Source organism: Crocuta crocuta, unplaced genomic scaffold (genome assembly GCF_008692635.1).
Source record: "Crocuta crocuta isolate KB4526 unplaced genomic scaffold, BGI_CrCroc_1.0 scaffold262, whole genome shotgun sequence".
In the NCBI taxonomy this organism is placed as follows: Eukaryota; Metazoa; Chordata; class Mammalia; order Carnivora; family Hyaenidae; genus Crocuta; species Crocuta crocuta.
Genome location: NW_027528869.1, coordinates 534,311 through 557,049, shown reverse-complemented (window position 1 = coordinate 557,049; position 22,739 = coordinate 534,311). Strand labels below are relative to the sequence as shown.

General features: G+C 35.7%; 1 pseudogene; it reads left to right on the top strand.

Moving 5' to 3' along the window:
• The first annotated feature begins 1,402 nt into the window (after window positions 1–1,402).
• The window catches only part of LOC144225240 (uncharacterized), a 38,764-nt pseudogene continuing 17,427 nt past the window's right edge, over window positions 1,403–22,739 (top strand).

Sequence of the window (22,739 nt, the reverse complement as noted above, 5' to 3'; positions counted from 1 at the left end):
ATCCATAAATATTATGACTACTGAGTTGTTGCTCTAAGTCTGCAGAAGTAGAAAGTCTCTTCCCTTAGGGAGATGGAGATCTCAAAGTTTAGCAGAAAAGATGGACAGGAAAAATAATTAAATAGTCATATAACAGGCACAAATATGTGATATTATTTGAGACTATACCCTGAGGGAATCAAGGAAAGCTTCCTAGAGTAGATGACACCTAACTTCAGTTTTAAAGAGCAATTAGGCATTAATCAAGTAAAGGATGAGTGAAGGGAAATAGTCCAAGGAAAGACAACTTTGAGACCCAGGATAGTAAAGGAAGATGCAGAACTTAAATTGTGAGATTAGGATCAGAAAAGTTGAGACTGGAAAAGAAACCAGACACCAGGCCATAGAAGGCATCTTAACCTGGGCAACCACATATTTCCATTTACTAGGTTTCTGTTCATTTGTGCTGATGCAAACCAGAAATTTCATTCCCCTTCACTCATATGATTCCCACTTTGAACAATCAATTCTAAGGTCACTGTAATTTAAGATTGCCTCCTGATTTTTTATTTTCTTTCTCTCTCTCTCTCTTTTTGCAAATAGAAAGGAGCTTTTGAAAGATGTTAAATAAATATTGACACGGTCAGATAAACCATTTAGAAAAGACTAATAGAGCAGCTGGTTGGAAGATGACATTTCAAAGGAGTAAGATTGAAGCCATAAAAACTAGTAAGAAACCCCTGGAACCATCCAAGTGGGAAAGGATAAGGTCCTGAATGGCAGCAATGGTAAAAAGGGTTAGAGAGAAGAAATAATTTCAAGAAGTATTTAGGAAGTAAAATAACCATCAGTTTTGAACACTGGAGACAAACAAGGAGAAAACAACTAGATACTAAATGTGATGCAGAAGAATAAATGCCAGTAAGTGAAGGCATAGAAACGGGGAAAACTGTTAGATGTGTTCTTCGATGATGGAGAAACATATTTTACAGATGATGGATAGCATGTTTTATGCTATCTATTTTAGATAAATCATAACATGTGTGTGGACATAATAGTAAGGTAACTCTGGAAGAGTTTCTTAGACACAAACAGCAGACATCATTAATGTCAGCACTGTGAAGTGTGAGCCTAGAGAGAAGCATGGAATATTCTGGAGCCTGTCTGGACTTGGATGCATGCAGGGTCATGGTGGCAGGCTGCCAAGTTTTGCAATAATGTCCTGGTATGAGCTGCCAAGTAAGTCAGCTGTCAGAGCCAGCAAATCAGAGCTGGAATCTGGTAAGCAATTCATCACTGAGGCTAAAGGTTGAAAACGAGATAAATAAACTGAGGATACAATAGGTAATCGGACTAAAGCACAAGTAGGAACAAAATCAAAGACTCCCTGCTGGGGCAGGGAACACTGAAGACAGCATTTGCGATGAAAAGTGACAAACATACAGTTGAAAAGCCTCTCCTGACCACAGAAGCTGAAGAGCGACAAGGCAAGAAGCAGGCAGAGGTAAGACAAAAGAACTGAGTATTCATTCACCGAGGTTAAGTTTTACCCCAAAAAGTAAACTGTCAAATGCTAAACTTAACAGATTAGTTTGTGGATTCAGAAGCAACTACATCCAAAAGAAGTCTATTTTGCTCAGGCCAGGGTCATTTAATTTTTTCGCATGCAGTGAGAGCAATAGAAAAAAAAAAAGCATTAAAAATGAGATGACTTGGGGCACCTGGGTGGCTCTGTCGATTAAGTGACCAACTTCAGCTGAGGTAATGATCTTACAGTTCATGAGTTTGAGCCCTGCATTGGGCTCTCTGCTATAAGTCCAGAGCTCACGTCAGATTCTCTCTCCTCCTTTCTCTGCCCCTCCCCCACTAGCACGCTCTCTTTCAGTCTCTCAAAAATAAAAAATTACTAAAAATTAAAAATTAAAAAATTAAAATGAGATGACATAATAAGTGTTGGTAGCTATACGATGAGGTCTATAGGCTTTCTAAGATATCCAGAGTATTCTCTTTTATTTTTATTTATTTCTAGGAGAGAGAGAGAGAGAGAGAGAGAGAGAGACAGAGAAGGGAGGGTCAGAGAGAGAGGGAGACACAGACTCTGAAATAGGCTCCAGGCTCTGAGCTGGCAGTCAGCACAGAGCCCGACGCGGGGCTCGAACCCACGAACCGCGAGATCATGACCTAAGCGAAAGTCGGACGCTTAACCGACTAAGCCACCCAGGCGCCCCCAGAATATTCTCTTTTATATAGGCATATGTAAAACGTTAAGCAGTTTGACCTATGGTCACATGTAACTAAATTTTGTTAGTGAAATAAATTATGTCAATAAATGTTTACCTTCTGAAAGAATATCTTATAGCTTTATTATTTTTTTTCCATCAACAACCCTCATATTTTTCAGAAACTTGGTAATTTTCTCCTCCCCTAAAAACCCTCACTTTAAAATGATATGTTCTATTGTGTTGCAGTCACAGTTAATAGTCAACAGGAACAAAATCAAGAACTGAAAGCTATCATGACAGTAAGGTTCAGGAAATTACTGAATAGTAGTTTGAAACTTAAAATAAGAACAACTTTCAAAGCGGCATCTGGATGTTAGATTCAAGCTTATATGTCTAATCTTAGATATTTGCTTATAGGATATTCATCACTCTATTTATGGACTTTAAAAATTTTTTGTGCATTATACGTCACATTCAAATAAATGCTGGCACAGTGAAATCTACCCACTTGCGAACAGATACTACACTGAAACAAAGCAAAAAGCAAAATGACCCTTTGTATCATATTTGGAGTAGACCATCTATTTCAAAAATAACTATGGATCTATGGTCAGGAAAGATTATATACAATGAATTGATACTTTAAGGATCAATAAAGACAATAATATTACTATAATCTATAACAAGTCAATATAATTAAGGTTTGCAGAAGTACTTATTTTAAAATTTGGTTAATAAGATTTAAGCAAATTAAGTTACTAAGTCTGAGTTTTTATAAGTAACATAATTAATATGTCATTAAGACCTATTGTTAGTTTCCCTGGGAAATTATCTTTTCATTGCATCTGTCTAGGCTGAATACAATTCATTTTATTGTCTCCCATAACTCACTTCTTATGGTTTTATGAAAGCGTATGTAGTAGTTTCACCTCTGGCTCTACCCTGTGTTATACTACATCACAAACTCATTTAATGGTGATATTAATGATTTTAGAAATCACTACAAATGCTTGGCAGCATCGTCGTCGTTAATGTCTCAAGGGAACCATACAAGTGAGTTTTATCAGCTTGACACTGAGGTATTTGATGAAGTAATAACAAACTGGCTCTGAATTGTCTTTCATTACCCTTTATCTCTCCTAGAGAGAATATAACTTATTCAAATTATAATGGCCTCTGTTATCAATGAGCTTTACTATTTATTTACCTGCATCCAGACATGCAAATGCACATGCATTCTGGTTTTTCAACCTACCTGTAATGAAATTTCCTCACTATCAGAATCATGCACAATCACAAATTACAAACTAGTTTCTAGTATAATTTGCTTAGCATAAAAAAGCCCTACTCATTCTTTTAATATACTATCTTGATTAAAGGAGTAAAATCCAATCATTAGAGTTGAAATACAGTATATGGTAAACAACTTTTAAAATAAGATCACTATTTCAATTAGGAGGTAGTTTTGTTTTTCTCTTAAGCAACGTATGAAGTTGAATGGTGCTGAGCCTAACTTAGGTTGTAGAGAATTGTTACAGACTGGTACTCCTTGGCACAGTTATCTAGGTATCTATTTTTTACTCAGCTTGGTTATCTTTATGACAATATCCTTTATATTTGTATAAGCTGGATACTTTCAAAGAGCTTTCATACGCCACATCAATTGCACCCCCTTAACCAATTGTAAATGTAGGGTAAGAAGGTATAATGATGTATATGGTTGACAGAGGAGATCCAGAAAAGTGCTTTGATGCCATGTAAAGAGAATAAAGAGAAGAGTGTTACTTGGGTCATTCTTCTTTCCTCTCTGCCTTGTCTGCTTTTGACCCTGAGAATGACTCTGTCTTCCTTGTCTCTCTAAACATATGTTAACTAAAAACGCAGAAAAACCAAATTCTTACAAAGAAGTTAATGGCAATCTCTAAACTAAACCCTTTTGCCATTGATTCACTCATACAACAGATATTTATTGACTACTGCTTTCATGCCAGATACTGTTCTAGATACCGAGGATAATGCAGTGATCGTACAAGGCAGGAATTTCTACCTTCACTGTATTATATTGAAGGTGATAAGTGTCTAAATGCTATGGAAATAATATAAAATCATGTAAGGTGGGAGGAGTTGACTAGAGATTGCTTTTAATTTTAAAAGGAATAATGGAATAGACATCAATAGCATAGTAATAGACTGGAAAGAGATGAGGTAGTAAACCACCTTATGGCAAAAAAAAATCGGGCATTTGTAACAATAACTTCCAATGGCTTACCATTTTCTATTTTGCAAAATATTCTTGATATATCATTAGATTTAATCCTCCGAATAACCCTATGAAGCAGGCAGGACAACTTGGACCATCCCCATCTGAAAGAGAAAACACATTTGAAGAAATTAAATATGGTAAGCAACACCTGCATTAATTTTCCTCTACCAGACCATATTTTAACCCTCTAATTTAATATTCCACATGCCAATGCATTAGCTTCATTGGGTTTTTTTTTTTCAACCCAATGAACCTTCTTAAAATTAAAATGTTAGCATGACATCCACAAAGGTAGAATCATGTCTGTTTTATTCACTGATGACTTCAATTCATTAAGTTAATTAGTGCCTAGCTACATGGGATTTCTTCCTGATTTTAATACACCCTTCATTTTTTATTTTTATTTTTATTTTTTAAGTTTATTTATTTTTGAGAGAGAGAGCGAGGGTGGGAAGGGCAGAGAGAGGAAGAGAGAGAGAATCCCAAGCAGGCTCTGCACTGTCAGCCTGGAGCCCAACGCAGGGCTTAAACTCACACACGGTGAGATCATGAGCTGAGCATAAATCAAGAGTCAGATGCTCTTTTTTTTTTTTTTTACAAATAGTTTATTGTCAAATTAGTTTCCACATAACACCCAGTGCTCTTCCCCAAGAGTCAGATGCTTAACCACCTGAACCACTCAGGTTCCCCGAACCCTTAAATTATTTCTGCTTTCTCTGACTAGAAGTAAATACTTGCTCACACTCTCTTTTTCTGTCTTTCCATTATGACATCAAATATTTCTTTATACTTGCTGTTTTCTCAGATGGCAGACAACTTCTTATCATTTGGTTCTTATCACATTCAAATTATTTATTATCTACCTACTTTTTAAAAATAATCTTAGTGTTCATTTAGTTTTGAGAGAGACAGAGTATGAGCAGAGATGCTGGCAACATGATCATAGCAATATTTTAAATTCTCAGAACTTTACAAAATACATTGTAACCACTTTGTATTTGATGTTCTAATGAATAAATAATGGCTCTCAAGTCATCTTACAGCTCCAAATATGTTCTTAAGCATCAGTAACTACAGAAAGTACTTGGACCTAATAAAAGTAATAGTCATTATATCAGGTTCTTTTCTTAGCATTAAATGTTTTAAATACCATTACCATTATCATTTTTCATATCAGAGAATTGAGTCAGAGAAAGTGCCTCTACCAGCCAATAACTCTCAGAACCAGGATTTGAGTACACAATCTTAACAACCTCACTCTATGAAATTCTTTGGCACTACCCCAAAAGATTATGAATATTTCCTTTGAATTAATATAATTATAGTTATTATATTTCCTTTGAAAGATTATGTATACTTCAACACATTGACAGGTCTAGGGAGTGCCATTTGCATTATTGTTATAGAAAATAATGTGAATAAACTCCCTTGGTTCGGCAGCATGAAGGTCATTGTTTTATGCGGAATACCTTGAACAGCATATAATTTTCTCCTATTGTCTTCTGCCCTGTCTGATTGGTAAGTGGGTAAATACTTGTCCACATACTCTCAACATTTTTCTACTCACCACTAGAAGAACTGTTAGGAAAAGTGTAAATGTTTTTTAAAACAGATTATCTTAACTCTACAATGTTTATACTTAAATATACATTGGAAAGCTTGGGTTTGTATCTAGAGGAAGAGGAATTTCCCATCAAAATTGTAACACTAATAGTGGTGGAAGAGAAACCTAAGGAAACTAGAAAATTTTTCTGAGGTATACATTTGTCTACTTTTTTAAATTTTTTTTTTTATGTTTAGTTATATTTGAGAGAGAGAGAGAGGCAGAGTGCAAGCGGGGAGGGGCAAAGAGAGAGGGAGACACAGAATCAGAAGCAGGCTCCAGGCTCTGAACTTTCAGCACTGACCCTGTCACGGGGCTCAAACCCATGAATCCTGAGATCATGACCTGAGCTGAAGTCAGACACTTAACCTACTGAGCCACCCAGGCCCCCTACATTTGTCTATGTTTTAAAATTAATAATTATAAACTCTTATTTCAACATCATAAATATTAGTTATCAAAGAAATTGGATACTAATGTGTAAAGGAAAGATATGCAAGACTTTTCCACAGACTATAAAAGGTGAGCTACTGTTCTCCTCCTTAAAGTGAAAGAAAAAGCGTAAGATCAAAAAAGTCACGTGAGGATATGTGCAATGGCACCTAGCTTGGAAACTTGAACCCATGTAAAGTGTTTGGGAAATAGCAGAAATGAGTAATGATCCTTCAGTGATCTATATTAGTTATTCAAAGTGTATTCTGCAGAGCCCATAAGTAGAATCTTAAGTGTTATACAAAATAAGATTTCTATGGCAGATATATTTTTAAAATGCTTAATGAAAGTTAAGTGGTATTTCTGAAAAACTTCTTGGAACTTTCAGCACACCGATGTGTACTTGAGCTAAGAATACTCATGATTCAGTTACATGTTGCAGGGTTTCCCAAGTTAACTTGAATTCAAAATCACATTTTCATAAAAAGGGATCATGTGCCTTGGAGTTTACTTGGGACTATTAATTATTCTGATTAGCAATGCTAGGAAAAGCAAATTAGCTTATGTCACTCACCAGTTGGTAATATAAAAAGAGTAACTAGTATGGTTGCAATGGGTAGAGAATAAATGGAGAGCACTTATTTAACAGAATTTAGGTATAATTATATTGAGAGTTCCTAGAGACAAGATTCTCTGTATTCAAATGTAGTTTCAATTAAATTGCAATCATTTAGTAAAAAAAAAACAAAACACAAAACAACAATAACAAAAAAAATGGTAGATTAAGCTGTAGTTGAAGATTTTATGATTGTTTCTAAATATGTATTTAAAAGGGGTCTTATTGGGGGCACCTGGGTGTCTCAGTCAGTTATGCATCCAACTCAGGTCATGATCTCATGGCTCCACTCCTAGGTTCAAGCCCTGCCTTGAGCTCTGAGCTGACAGCTCAGAACCTGGAGCCTGCTTCTGACGCTCTGTCTCTGCCGCTCTCTGCTACTCCCCTGCTTACACTCCGTCTCTCTCTCTTTTTCTCTCTCAAAAATAAACATTAAAAAAATTTTAAAGGGGGTCTTATTGTACCTAAATATGTGTATTTCTTTCAGTTCTGTTTTGAACTAATAGTTGTTTATACATATTATTAAATTTAAAAGATTTGTAAAAGTCATCATTGATTGCAAAAAGGATATGTACTCTAAGTACTATTTTTCACCTACAGGAATTTAGCTTTTTAGATCTGATATCATTCTAAGAATATATACCATTTTATCAAGTAGCACCCTTTCTCAAATGTAGCTATGGATTTCCAGAAAGAAGAAGCATCTGAAATTCTAACTTTGCATATTTATTCTAAAAGTAGGACATGTCAGACTAAAATTTACTAGGTAGGTCTCTTCCTGTCTCTGGGATATGTGACAATAAAATACTAAGGAGATGAGTATAAAATCTACTTCATAGAATTTTTTTGAGTCTTGGAAATGAAGAGGATGATACTGAATAAATGAAAGATCAAATGACACATACAGTAAATAAAAGATCAAATAAATGAAAGATCAAATGAGAACATTGATACCTTCCTCTTCCCACCTGGTTCACAAGCAAGCCCACAGGCTTCCTTAAACTAATGTCCAGAGGAAATATATTATGGGACCACTTCTCTTAGAATACAGGATGTGACCTCAAAAATGATTAAAGATCAATGATGATGCCTGGCAGAATATTAGAGGGGTTTAAGGAAGGAGGTAAAAAAAACATGGTTAAAGAAAGAGGAAACCATAGAACTTGACCAGGTAGTTAATATACAGGTAGTACGTGGTGCAATTTTCAGAGCATCTAAATAAGAAATGAATTTCTTATTTAGGAATATATAAAATGTATTGGAGTATAACACAAAGAGTGGACATAGCATTAGTTTGCAGTGAAGTTAATCATCATAAAAAGAACACAGCCATACCATATAATCAGAACCAGGTAAAGATATAGAACATTACTGATGCCAGGGAACCCCCCTGAAATCCCTTGAACAGCTCTCTTCATTCCAAAAGAAATATCATAGCTCTTTTTTTTTTTGTCTCCTTTTGAACCTCAAAAAAAGGAATCACATACTAGGTACTCTGCTTTCACTCAACATAATGAGATTCATGTATGCTATGCTACCATGTAGTGACTATATTGATTTGAACTTTTAATAAAACAATAATTACAATTATTACAAATCATAGAAAATAATTCTATAAGCTGCCAAAATTTTAAGACAAATTTCCATTTGAGTGAACCAATTACTTTTTATTTCTTTATTTCAAGTATGGTGTTGATGAATCAAAGAATTATCCTGAATGATTTATACAAAATTATGATAAAAATTAAATACAATATCTATGAACATAGGTATTTTTTCATGCATATAGGAGTATAATTATAATGTGAAAAGAATGATTTTCATGTATGGTCTATAGGATTCCTTTTGGATGATGGAACTTTCTGAAAATCTGGAGGTCACCTACATAGATCACTCACTTGAAAACTTTCCATGTTTACACACATAACATTTTGCATTTAATTTTAGAGTATCAGACCATCTGAAAGAATTCACAAATCTATTATACTGAGATGAAGAACATTAACTTTAAAGTCATATTTTGCCAACTTAAAAAAAAAAAGACTGTTTAGAACAATACTGTCCTTTTGTAGAGAAGAAAGTCATAGAGGTTTTTGTCATAATACGTTTTAAAATATAATAAGTAGGCAGAGAGCTTACCTTTCTGGGTAGTTGAAATTAGGCCACCATGGCTTAAATAGTCTTGCCTATGAATAGACTCAGATTTATTCTCTTGCTCTCCTCTAGTCCAGATACAGTATATAAGATAATTCTCTCTCTCTCTCTCTCATACTCTTCTAACGTGTAATTTTTTAAAGTCTTTGGAAATTCTTAGATTTTTCTCATTTTATCACTGAATCATTTAGTGAAAACAAGATTAGTCAGGTCCAGCTGTAGCTAACAAAAACTGCTCTAGCAGTACCTCTACCAAAGAGGTACATAAAAGGAATTAGTGCCAGCAAATCAGTATTTGGGCATCCTTGAATAATTACAGAATCACATCACAGAACTGACCTGCCTGTGACACTAATCTGCCTGTGACAAAATCAGGAAACTAAAGAAAGGCACTGATCCCCCAAATTAGATCATAAAATGTTAGCTGGAATCTGGAGATCAGAGAACAACTTTGGTTTGGGGAAAGCACCCCCTGCTGTGGTCCAGGCATGAAAAGGCTGGCGGCAGGCTTGGCTACACCAACCGTATTAAGGGCAGGGCCCTTCTCTCCGCTTAGATTAGCTCTGAATTCAAGATTTACATGAGTGCACATGATCAGTAGAACCTCCATTATATCCGGAACTCCGGCCACAAGGAAGTCCGGGAAATATAGTGTTTAGATTTTGCCGCTGCGGTACAGAAGGAAGACCCCAAAGAGGAATTTAGGCTGAGCGACATTATTTACCTTACCTGCCGCAGACATCTCACAGTATTGGAACAGGGCTTCAGAACAGGGCTTCACAATTATTAGCATGTGATTATCACATGAACAGCAATAAAGCTTCAAAAGAAACATGACTTAAAGGCTATTCTTTTTTTTGTTTGCTTGTTTAAGGAATACGTGGTTTTTACGTGTCAAAGCTATTATATAATAGCAAATAGAGAATATACCACTGAGGCCATGACTTCTGAATTCTACACAGCGAGTAATAGAGATTGCTCACAATGTCTTACTATATTGAAATTATTTTTGCATTAAATATTGTTTTAAATAAAAGAGCCTGAAATTGGCTTGGGCTGACCCCCTCTTCTTTTCTTTGTAATGTGTGCGTGTGAGCCTGTGTTCTCCTTAGAGTGGAATTTTTCACTAAATTAACATTTTTTGTAATAGAAGCTGCTATGCATATTCCAGATATCTAGAGAGACAAGAAAATAGCAAAGCATTCTTTACTTTTTCTGTATTTAAACTTTTAACTTACTCAGCTTAAGACAAGTATTGTACTGCAAATGCTAAATTTTTTTTAAACTTCACCTCTATAATGCTCTATAATAGTGATGTCACATATGTATTCTCTGAAAACACGTTTTGTTTTTAATATATAAAAACAAGAGATCAGAATTATTAAAAAAAAAAAAAAGAAGAAAGAAAGAAACCTTTCAGGGTGCCTGGGTGGCTCAGCCGTTAAGCCTCAGACTTCAATTCGGGCTCATGACCTCACAGCTCATGAGTTTGAGCCCTGGAGTCATGCTGACAGGCGGAGCCTGGAGCCTGCTTTGGATTCTCTCTCTCTCTCTCTCTCTCTCTCTGCCCTTTCCCTGCTAGCTCTCTGTTTCTGTCCCTCAAAAATAAAAAATAAAACGTTAAAAAAATTTTAAAAAAACCCTTTCCTTAAACTTCCAAATAGGTGAGCTAAGTGTCAGTTTGCTTTTGAACTCTAAGGAATGGCACTCATATTAGGGGATTTTTTTGGTAATTTATGCATAAAAAATAATTCTGGTTGAAATCTCTAGCTAGAAAAGTCTTTGCAGTCCAGCATGGTACAATATAGGGAAAAATAAGTTAGCTACTGAGGCAGGCATCATATGTCAACTATAAAGTGTCAGATACATCCTTATATCCTCTGTTCGTTAAAACTAAAAAAAATCAAAAATTAAACAAACAAACAAACAAAAACCTCTTTGGTATGCTAATATAAAACATTTTAGGACATATTCCTGTTAAATTGACCTCTATCCATTTAAGCCTCCTTAATAGGTGATAATACTCTGACAGTATCACTTAAAATGAAATTCCACCCAGAAAAGCTAGGAAAAGATGCCATCTTTTCTCCAAACTACACATATATAACCTTTTTAAAGCAAGATTATAATCAATAATATAACAAATATAAAAAAATGTGGATGTGTAAATTAAGCTACATATGCCCAGATCCTCAAATATATATATATATTTGTGCATGAAATTATTTATATATATATAAAGGTCTCTGCATTTCTCACGATTGTGTCTTCCTCTCCACCTCTGCTCCCCTCCAGTTTCAACTTTCAGTGATCACTCAGCCTCGGGCAGGAGATACCACAGTAGAAGAGCACTAGCCACTCAGGCTGACAGCTCGGTCCCTTCTGCCCTTCTGGCCAGGCTCACCCTGAGCATCTCTGTGGTGTGTGTGTGTGTGTGTGTGTGTGTGTGTGTGTATGTGTGGATGTGTGGATGTGTGGATGTGTGGATGTGTTGTGGGAGAGTCGGAAAGCAGCGGGGACGTAACAGAACACTCTTTCTTCCCAGTGTCATTGTAATTCTCAATTGCTCCCTGCTATCACATCAGCAAGGTCTCTAGGGAGTCATGATAGAAGCCTAGCTGAAATGGCTGGCTTTCTAGCTCTATCACCTGGAGCCAATCACAGCCTTTCTCACCATCGGAAAGGCTATTTATCCTTAAATAAAGAAACTCGACCTTCAGAGCTTTTGTAAGAATTGCATAATTGCATGTAACATATGTAAAAACAGTAAGCCTCAAGGTCCACAGCAAGTGGCTTCTGGATACATGTTAGTTCCTTTCTGCCTTCTCCAACTGTCACCGAGCTGTGTTTGCTCTCCTCTAGTGGCAGACGCCCCACACTCACATTTGCATAAATTACTCCTATCAAACACTTTCTTCTGCACAATCCGCCCAGAAGGTCAAAAGAGAAGACAACATTACATCCACATTAAATACTGTGGAAAAACAAAACTCAGACTTATAGAAATAAAAAGAGTCCAAGTACTAAATGGGATACTTCCCTCAGAAAAGACTATTAAAATGAGAAAATAAACAGCATAATTACAGAGAAGGAAGAGCACGTGCTGCTTGCCCAGCCTGGATATAATTTTTGGTTCTGCTTGTCACAATTACAAGTTAAGTAGCATTATGTTGTTCATGCTTAATTTACTTCTGAGCTACTTTAAAGGACCAACTCTTAGTGTGTTTGTTTTGTGAACACACATCTGTTGATGCTGCCTCCATCTTACAGTCAAAGCACAGAAGTTGATTACAGAGTCAATCCTCTGCTTAGAAATAAGACTGCCTTCAAAGAGACATTTGTTTCTATATTGCAAAATTCCCCTAAAATTTCAAATATTGCAAACTGTGTTGTTTTTTTTATAGCCAGATTTATATTTCTTTTAGTGTGCTTTTTCGGACAATGTTAAGCGTTAGCCACAAGGCGACTTCTTTGTTCTTATTGCATATAAGGTTAACAGTGTGTTACCTATCCGTTCACATATGCTCTTATTTTTCTTTCCAAACGCACTAAAACTAACATTTAACATTTTTCTAGTGGGTGCAAATGGATTAAACTTTCTATTTACTTGTGACTTGAAAGTTGGAGTCTCTTAGGGAGAGTAAAGTGTAACCTCATATATTTTTGAGAGATGAAGAGACTTTGGTACCACCTTTTGTATCTATATTCAAATATCTCTTAGACACCATGAAAAATGTATATTGATTAATTGATCTAATGCTTATTCAATAAAAGTTTCCTGAAAAGAATTTCTAGGACATAATTAATGTTGAAGTTGTAGTTTAGCTATTTAGTGGTGACTTTATTCCCATTTTCCACCTTTTTACCTTTGCTTATCTTCATTTGTTGTCTTTCACAGATAAGAAACATTCAGGTCAGCAACATCAATAGGTTTTATTACCAAAAAACCCCAGATGTTATCATCACCTATTCTGTCAGTTTAATTAGAAATATTGAAATACGCTCCTTCCCTGTTGAGCTTAAGACTGGGGAAAATAGCTTGTTTTCCAAGTTCATCACATGCTTATACAGCTACTACTTTAAAAAACGAATCACTTTTCACATTTTGATGAAGACCATTAAAACCATTAAAACCAAAAACTTTGGGCATTTTTATTTTCAAACAAATAACCTAGGATGTTTTAGTAGAGACTGACCACATTTAACATTGGTTTTAATGGTACGGTACGGATCATGGTACTATATTAGAGGCATAAGCTCTATTTTTTCTGCAGCAAAATAGGACAGTTAGGTCTCAGTATGTTACAGTAATAAATGAACTGAAAATATTACAGGTGGTGTATCTAAAGACCAAATTTATCATTTAAAGACCAAGTGGTTTATTTTCTTTCATAGGTAATACTTCAGGGCAGTAATCTTGGCATAGTCCTTTAGAAACTCGAGCTAATACCTTCTTTTCCTCTTCAGTGAGTAACTTCCAAGATCCTCTGGGCATCATCATCTCAGTCCATCAGAAAAGGGAGGGAACATCAGACCTATGAGGGATACAGCATTTCCACTAGAAATGAGCCAGAGCTCAGTCCCATGGCCACAACCACCTGTGGAAGGAAAACTGGGAACAGGCTAGTTACATGCCTGTGAAGGAATAAGCATATATGATGAATAGCTACTAGCATTCTCTGCAATAGCCTGACCACCAGTAATGAAATATCCATTTGTATATTCCTTCCCATACAGGGAACAAGCTGACTCTCCTTTTTAAGGAGAAAACCTGAAGTCCTATTTGGTTCAAAGTCTGAAATCACTTGGTGACGCGTAGATTTCCCCATCACATTCAGAAGCGAATCCTATAGCCAATACCTTGGAAAGACAAGTTATGTCTCCTATTCTAGCATGGATCGTTGGGATCACTGGAGAAGGTTGCCTGACATCAATCACGCTCTGGCAGAAATTTGCAGAACCTCCAGCAATTCTGACTAATGAGCTCTTTGTTGTCATTTTTCTTCTTAGCTACGTCTGAACAGGGTGTTTAGAAGCACCCCTGCTTTTGTAGTTGCTCACATTTTGCAGCCTGCAAAAGTTCCTCCCAATTCTTCCCTTCTGGAAATTGGGAAGCCTGGATTGGTTTTAAAACTTGAACAATCTGAAGTGTGTGAGAACACAGAGGCGGTTTCCTTGGCGTGAGTGGTGGTTTTTCTAAAATTAATTAATCATTCTATTTGTGTCAGTGACTTTCATGTGCACAAATCACAGAAACAGTTCTTCCCAGATAGTTTCCAGCTCTTACAGTTTTGGTCTGTCTTCAATATACCTGCTCAAATTAATGGCAGCCACCCAGCAACATTGACTTCATCTAAACGGGCTTAGATAGGAAGGCACATTTTTCTATGAATGACTTGGTGATATATATAAATGATTTATTCATTGTACTTCTAATTCTAAGCTATATTTTGAATTAGTAAAGTTGAAAAACAAGAAAATTTGAAGAATTTCAGTGCTATAGAAAAGTTCAGCTCAAATAGGCAAAGAATCATTCATACACATGCATATACAGAATAAGTGTTTTATAGGTATTTAAGTATGTGCATTTACACAATGCTTGCAGAAGATGTGATTAATATTCTCTTTAATTAAAGTTATATCTTGCTCAGAGGGCATATTTCAGAGGGCAAATACACATGTATTTCAACTGTGTGTACTGGTATGCACATGTGTAAGTCTAGATCAAGCTGGAGAAGACCAGCACATTTCATTTCAAATATCCTCTAATTCCCTATTGCTGTTAAGTAGGAAAACAAGTAATTTAATGGAACGAAGTCACTGAAGCTACAAGACTGATACAGAATTAATTAGTAAATAAGAAAAAGACTATCAAATAAGGGAAGAATTTGTTTGATAGTCTTGGATCCTAGGTGTAATAAACGGTAAGTTAGGATTTGAGATGATCAAAATTACATATTTAGGGTACAATATTTAAGATACAATAAAGCCCTGGAATAAGTACAAAAATGGAGATTCACACACACACACACATACACACACACGCACACACACAGGTGTACACATACTACACACACACATAATTATGCAAAAACAAAAAGCATCATATGCAAAATTGGCTCAAACAAAAATATGTAAAATCTATTTCATCCCATAGACAATATTTCCAAAATGTCTCCTAACTTACCAACAAGAAAATTAGTCTTTCTTATGGATTGTAATGAGACCATGCCCAAGGAGAGCACTTTAAGTTCAGAGAATGCCATTTTCATATGTGTTCCCTCATGAAAGTCGGCATTGCATTAAAATGTCAGAGTTGAGAACTGTGACTTGAAACCAGGAATTCATTTCTCTAGCTTCAAATGCTGGTTAGAAAAATTACCTTAAAGTTCTTATTAACTTAAAATCCTTTAATTAATTGTTTTCTAGTGATTGATGCTTATCATATAATTTAACTCATTGAAGGATGTCAATAGCTAGTTAAGACATCTTCTCTACAATATTTAAAAAACTAGTTTATGGATGTTGTGTTGTCTTACTAAAGACAGATGTGCAANTAGAACAACATATGACTATAAATAAAATTATACTGTGGAATTATACTGTGGAACATGATACAAGGAGACACCCAAGAGTGAAACTCCTCTGAAACATGCAACAAGAGAATTTAGATATCGGAAAGACTTAAGTTCTAACTGCTGCTTCACTTACTGCAACCTAAGTGATTTTTTATCTCTTAAAGCAGCAGTTCTAACTCCAGGCCTCAGTATCTTGATCTACAAAATGAGAATAATAACACTAAAACATAATTAGTAATTATTATTTAGCTCAAAGTAGTGTGGGTGAAAACAGATGTGAATATAATCCAGAGCAATATTACAGTTTAATTTTCACACCCAAGTATATTCATTTTTCTGAAATATATATATGCAAACCTCATGTGTTCTCTTCCTGGATAGGTGAGGACTAATTGTGTCCCTGAGTTGGGATCCCAGGAGAGAAAGAAGATCCTCACTTTCCTATAAAGATGTTCTTGGGAAGTATCATGATGAAATGCCCAAGGTCGAGGCAGTGTTAGTCTATGAATTGCCCCAATACTGATATCAAGACTGGAGTATGCTCTTTTATATGTGCACGCAAGGTGTTTCTTTCCTGAGTAATATCAGAACATTCTGAATACATAGTTCCTGAAGCACTGTGACCTGAAATAAAAGCATGATGTTCTGGGGCTACTAAAGGACTCAGAAAGGACAGCTGCATTTTTGTAACAAGATGACAGCAGTAGGACATTAGCGGTGATTCTTGGAAGAGAAAAATCCCAAGCAGAGAGGCTGTTCTTGGTTGCTTCTCCAATACCCAGTTCCCCTTTCTCTCTTCTTAATAAGCCCTGAATTTCCAGAGGGTGCCTGCTGACTAGACTAACTCATTAGTTATATGCCAAAACCCTTAGCTGCAGTGACTGATAGAAGGGTGGTCACTTTAGCCACAAACGGTTGTCCAGCTTCAAATCAGGCAAAAGAAGATTTAAGATTTGTTGTTGATCAAGGGATGAAGTCACCTCTTTCTCTGTGAAGGAGAAAGCCTTTAATCCTTGGATTAGCAGGAGTCATCTTCTTACCTTAAAGACAAAGCCAGTTCAAATTGGAGGGCAAGACTGTGATTCATAGAAAAGCTTCATTCATGAGCCTCTGCTCTATGATCTTTGGTCATGTGAACAAATCCCAGTTTTAATTGCATTTTTCTATATCTTGCTACTGAAAGAATCATAACTGATACACAAGGGTAATAAATCAGCCACAAAAATGTTATACTTCATAATGTCATATAATGAAATCAGACTTATGATGATTAATTTAAAAATAGTTGTCTGTGAAGTAGAGAAAGATATTAAAAATTGAAAAAAAAAACAATATGCAAGTGTTAGTAGGAGAAGAGCAATGAAAATTTGCAGACAAAGTCAAGTCAACCACATTCATAGTAACATTATTCATGACACCTATGAGATGGAGGCGCCCTAGAGGTCCATTGGTAGATGAATGAATAAGAAAATGTAGTATAGATATGCAACAGAATACTATTCAGCCTTAGGAAAATCAGAAAATCCTGGCAGAGGCTCCTACATGGATGCACATGAAGGATATTAGGCTAAGAGGAAATGGGAAGAGCTGTTGCTCAATGGATACGGAGGTTCAGTTTTACAAGATGAAAAAGTCCTAAAATTGTGTTTGCACAACCATGTGAACACAGTGAATACTACTGAACTATACACTTAAAAATAGTTAAGATGGTAAATTTTATGTTGTGTGCTTTTACCACAATTTTTTAAAAAATGGCTCTGGATGCAGGGGAGAATGGACATAGCTTACTTAATGGGTATGGGGTTTTCTTTTGGGGAGAAGAACGTTTTAGAACTAGATGGAGGTGGTGGTTGCACAACATGAAGAATGTACTTTTTTAAGTTTATTTATTCATTTGGATAGAGAGTATGAGAGCAGGGGAGGGGCAGAGAGAGAGAAAGAGAGAGAATCCCAAGCAGGTTCTGCACTATCAGCGCAGAGCTTGACGTGGGGCTCGAATTCACAGAACTGTGAGACCACGACTTGAGCGGATGATGAGTTGAACTCTTAACCAACTCAACCATCCAAGTGCCTGGGGAAATGTACATTTTTAATGGTTAATTTTATAATAAGTGAATTTCACCTCCATAAAAAAATAAAGGAAAAAAAAGGTGTCTGTGAAGTTTATGCAAAATAGGAACAAAGTTCACACATACTTCAGGTGTACTGAGGTCCAGCCAAAATATAAAGGATTCACATGTACTTTAATCATTTAGTTATCACAAGCCAATGGTGTGGGGGCTATTATCATCTGTATATTACAGAAGAGGAAAAGGAAACTATCTTCCAAGAACACAGAGATCATAGGTCACTCCACTGAGGATTCAAGTGAAGCCATCTTCACTGATACCACACATCTTCACTTCTTGAGAAAGAGACAGAGTGAAGCTAGTTTCCAGAGGTATTTCGTTTACTGAAGAAATTCTTCCAGATTCAGCCCACGGGATTCTTAATTATAAACCACATACTGATTTAAGCAGCTTGAATGAGTTCTATTCTTTGCAACCAAATGACACTACCTAGATCTCAACTTGCTGATATGGAGAGGGGACGACAGAACCAGACAGGGCCCTTGTGCTCAGAACAGAAGCCAGGAATCAGGCTTAGACTACCAGTGAAAGAAAAGTGATACTGAGTAAAAACAGGAAAGAAATGAGACCTGGGAAGAACCACTGGGCAGAATGTTTGTTTCAGCTTGATGAGGAGAAAGTTGTAGGAAATTGAAATGAAGGGTAGCCTGATGGTCAAACTTAAATCTCAGATACTGCAGATGCAACTCTCACTGATAGTCCTTGGAAACTAGACTAGATTAATTTTGCCTTCGGCTGCACGTGCAAAAGTGATCATAAAGTTCAGGTATGAAACTATGGTTTTGGCCATGCTATTTTCTTTCAGTTTTATTAGTTACAGGTTCATGATCTGTCATCCTGTTTAAAAATGTGAGGGCTTGGAGTTAGAATACTTTGAGTCTTAATTTGCCACTTTCTAGTCAAACCAGTTAGCTATGTCACAGAGCAGCAATTTCCTCACATGTGGAATGGAGATAAAAATACCTTCCTTGACATATGTGGAGAAGGATAAAATGGAAAACATGTAAATCAACCACCCCAGTGCCTCATTGGTGATTCCAAGTGGTTCACTATTATGTTACCATAATAACCATGATGACTATTGCATATGTAAAATATTTAACCACATAGAACAAATTCCTAAAATAACACAGCCTCAGTGAAAGCAAGTTCCATTTTTTCCTCACATATACTTATTTTAAATAAGTTTCTCCTCATGCAAAATGTTCACAGTGATTGATTTTTCAGGAACTCTGAATTTTCACATTAAAGTGCTTCAGGACAATCATAAATTTAATTTAAATATTTGAAGTTTAGTGAGACTTAGAGTCTCCTTCTCATTAATATCACAAACATAATCCTGCTGTTTATACTTTTACTTCAGACTGTTTCCTTTTACTTACTTATTTTTAATTTTTTTAATATTTATTTATTTTTGAGAGAGAGAGAGAGACAGAGCGCCAGTTGGTGGTGGGAGGTGGGTGGAAGAAGAATGGGAGCCACAGAATCCAAAGCAGGCTCCAGCCTCTGAACGGTCAGCACAGAGCTGACCCGGGACTTGAACTCATGGGCTATGAGATCATGACCTGAGCTGAAGTCAGACCCTTAACCAACTGAGCCACCCAGGCACCTCTCCTTTTGTTTAGTTATTATGCACTTAGGATTTCTTTCATCACTTTAAACTTTTAATTGTAGCACTCAGGAGGGCATCTCCATCTGCTCACAGCTTTGCAGTTAGCTTTCAGCTCTCCCTAATTACTGTGCCCACACACTTTCTATCTCCTCCAACACCCCAGCTCTTTTCTCTGTGATGTGTTTCCTCACCACAAGCTAAATGTATCATTATCTCCCTTTCTACTGGTGGGAAAACTGTCAGCACACATTCTTACTTTTTTCTCTGCCTCGTGACTGATGTTATAGACTCTGGGATTTGGGTTCTCCAAACCTTGGTTCTTCATAACTAAAGCCAAGGTTTTGGAATCCCAGAAGAACTTTTCTGGCTCAGGAAAACCAAACACATACAAACATTGTTTTCAAAACTCTTGCCACTGTTAAAAGATATAAAATCTGTGCAGCATGAAGGGTATGTGTGTTTTATATGCATATGAATGTGTTCTAAATGACATTTTTCTGCCATTAATATAATAAGCTAACTCTCCTTTAATTTAAACTGCAAGTTTCCTTTAATTTAATATTTAATTTAATAGTACACTGCAAGTATCCTATGTCTTTTTCCACATTTTACTTATAAGCTATGTGGGTCTTTTTTTTTTTTTAATATGAGATTCTTCTTTCCAATATACAGCAGGGTCTTGCTTTAGTTTTTATTTTCTATTTGTCTCATCCATTCTTTCTCTTTTTCTATCTTTAGATTAACCAGTTATTTTTTATGATTTTATTTTATCTGTTTCTTTTGTTATTTTCTTGATTGGCCTAGGGTTTATAATGTACACTTCTAACTTATTGTAGTCTGTCTTCATGTGCTATTATACCACTAAAAGTGCTATATAAGGATTTCATATAAGTGTACCCCCATTTTTCTTTTCCTGGCCTTTGTGATACTGTTGTCATATATTTTAATGTTGCATATGTTATAAAACAGACAACACATTACTATTATTTTCATTTAAGCAATTACCTTTTAAAGAGATTTAAATAATAAAAAAGTCACATATTTAGCCATGTAGTTATTTTCAGTGTTTCTTACTCCTTTGTGTAGATTGAGATTTCTACATGCTATCATTTTTTTCTGATTGACAGGTGTGCTGGTGATGTGTTCTTTTAGTTGTTTTGTGTCTGAAACAGACTAGTTTTTGGTCTTCCTCTGCCAAATCTATTTTTGCTGGATATTGAATTCTATGTCGCCAGTATATATTTTTTCTTTCAGCATTTTAAAGATGTTGCTTCAATTTCTTCTTGCTTATACTGTTCCCAGTAAGAAATCTTCTGTCATTTTTAGCTCTGTTTTCTGTAAGTAATATGATTTTTTTTTCCTTCAGACTGCTTTTAAAATTCTCTATCACTCATCCTGAACAATTTGATTATGTACGTTGTTTAATTTTTTTCTTTATGTCTCTGTGCTTAGGATTTATTGAGCTTCTTGGAAAACATGAGTTTATATATTTTAACAAATTTGGAAAATTTGTAGCTATTATTTCTCAAATATTTTTTCTGCCTTCTTGTTCTCTCCTTTCTTTTGGGATTCACCTTTATACATATATAGGTTTCTTGAAGTTGTCCAAAGTCCATTTTTACAATTTTACTTTTTGTTTTTCTCTGAGTATTTCATTTTGGAAGATTTCTGTAGTTATGTCTTCAAGTTCTCTAATTCTTTTCTCCTTCAATGTCAGATCTGCTCTCAATGACACACAGTGGATTTGTAATCTCAGAAGGTCTTTTTATTATCTCATCTATATCTCTACTTAAGTATTTTAACATAACTGTTTTCTACTAAATCTAACATGCATGTCAGTTCTCAGTCTTAATTGCTTGGTATTTCCTCCTCTTTTAAGGCTTATGCTTTCCTGAAATTTTTTAAAATGTCTATTTCTTTATATTTAGAGAGAGAGCGATAGTGGGAGAGGGGGAGAGAGAGAGGGAGGGAGAGAAACCCAAGCAGAATCTGTGCTGTCAGCACACAGGTCATGACCTGAAACAAAATCAAGAATTAGACGCTTAACCAACTGAGCCACCTCCATTTTCTTGTATCTTTGCATACCTGATCATTTTTAATTAGATGCCAGACATTGTGGATTTTACTTTGTTAGGTGCTAGATTCTTTTTTTTTTTGTTTCTAAAAATATTCCTTTTATGTTTATTTTATTTATTTTGAGAGAGAGAGAGAGAGAAGGGAGGGAGAGACATAGTGGCAGAGGAAAAAGAAAGAGAGAATCCCAATCAGGCTCCGTGCTGAGTGTGGAATCAGCAGGGCTCTCATTCCATCACTGTGAGATCATGACCTGAGCCGAAATCAAGAATTGGAGGTTTCACCGACTGAGCCACCTAGGTGCCCCATATTACTACCAATATTCTTAAGTTCCATGCTGGGATTAGCTCTGAATAGTTTTCCCACACATATGAATCAATCAGTGCTCTGCTGACTGCCTCTAAACACTTTTTTTTAAACTTTTTTTAAAAGTGTGTATTTATTTTGAGAGAGAGCGATAGAGAGTAATCAGGGAAGAGAGAGAGACAGAAAATCCCAAGCAATCTATACAGCTGTCAGTACAGAGCCTGAAGCAGAGCTTGAACCCACGAACCCATGACCTGAACTGAAACCAAGAGTTGGACGCTTAACCAACTGAGCCACCCGGGTACTCCTTTTTCTAAAGACCTTTTAAGAGTTCTCTTGTGTATTGTGTAGCTCTCTTCTATTCTCTATTTTGTAAATGCTAAATGATTTCATTTTGCCTTTTTCTAATCTCCAATGATGAGCATATTTTTAAATGTGTGTTTTCCATCTGTATATATTCTCTGGGAAATGTCTGTGTGTATCTTTTACCCATTTTCTAATTAGAATATTTGGTTTTCTAATGTTGACATTTGAGAATTCTTTATATAGTATAGAATAAAGGATTTTTTTGTCAGATATGTGACTTGAAAATATATTCTTCTGTCTTTTCTTGTAACAGAGCAGAGCTTTTTAATTTTGCTGAGATCCAATTTATCAGATTTTCCTTTTATGGATTGTACATTTGGTAACAAGTCTAAAACTGTTTGCTTAGCCATAGATCCCAAAGATTTTTCCTATTTTTTTTTTTTTTAGAAAATGTACTGTTTTTTTG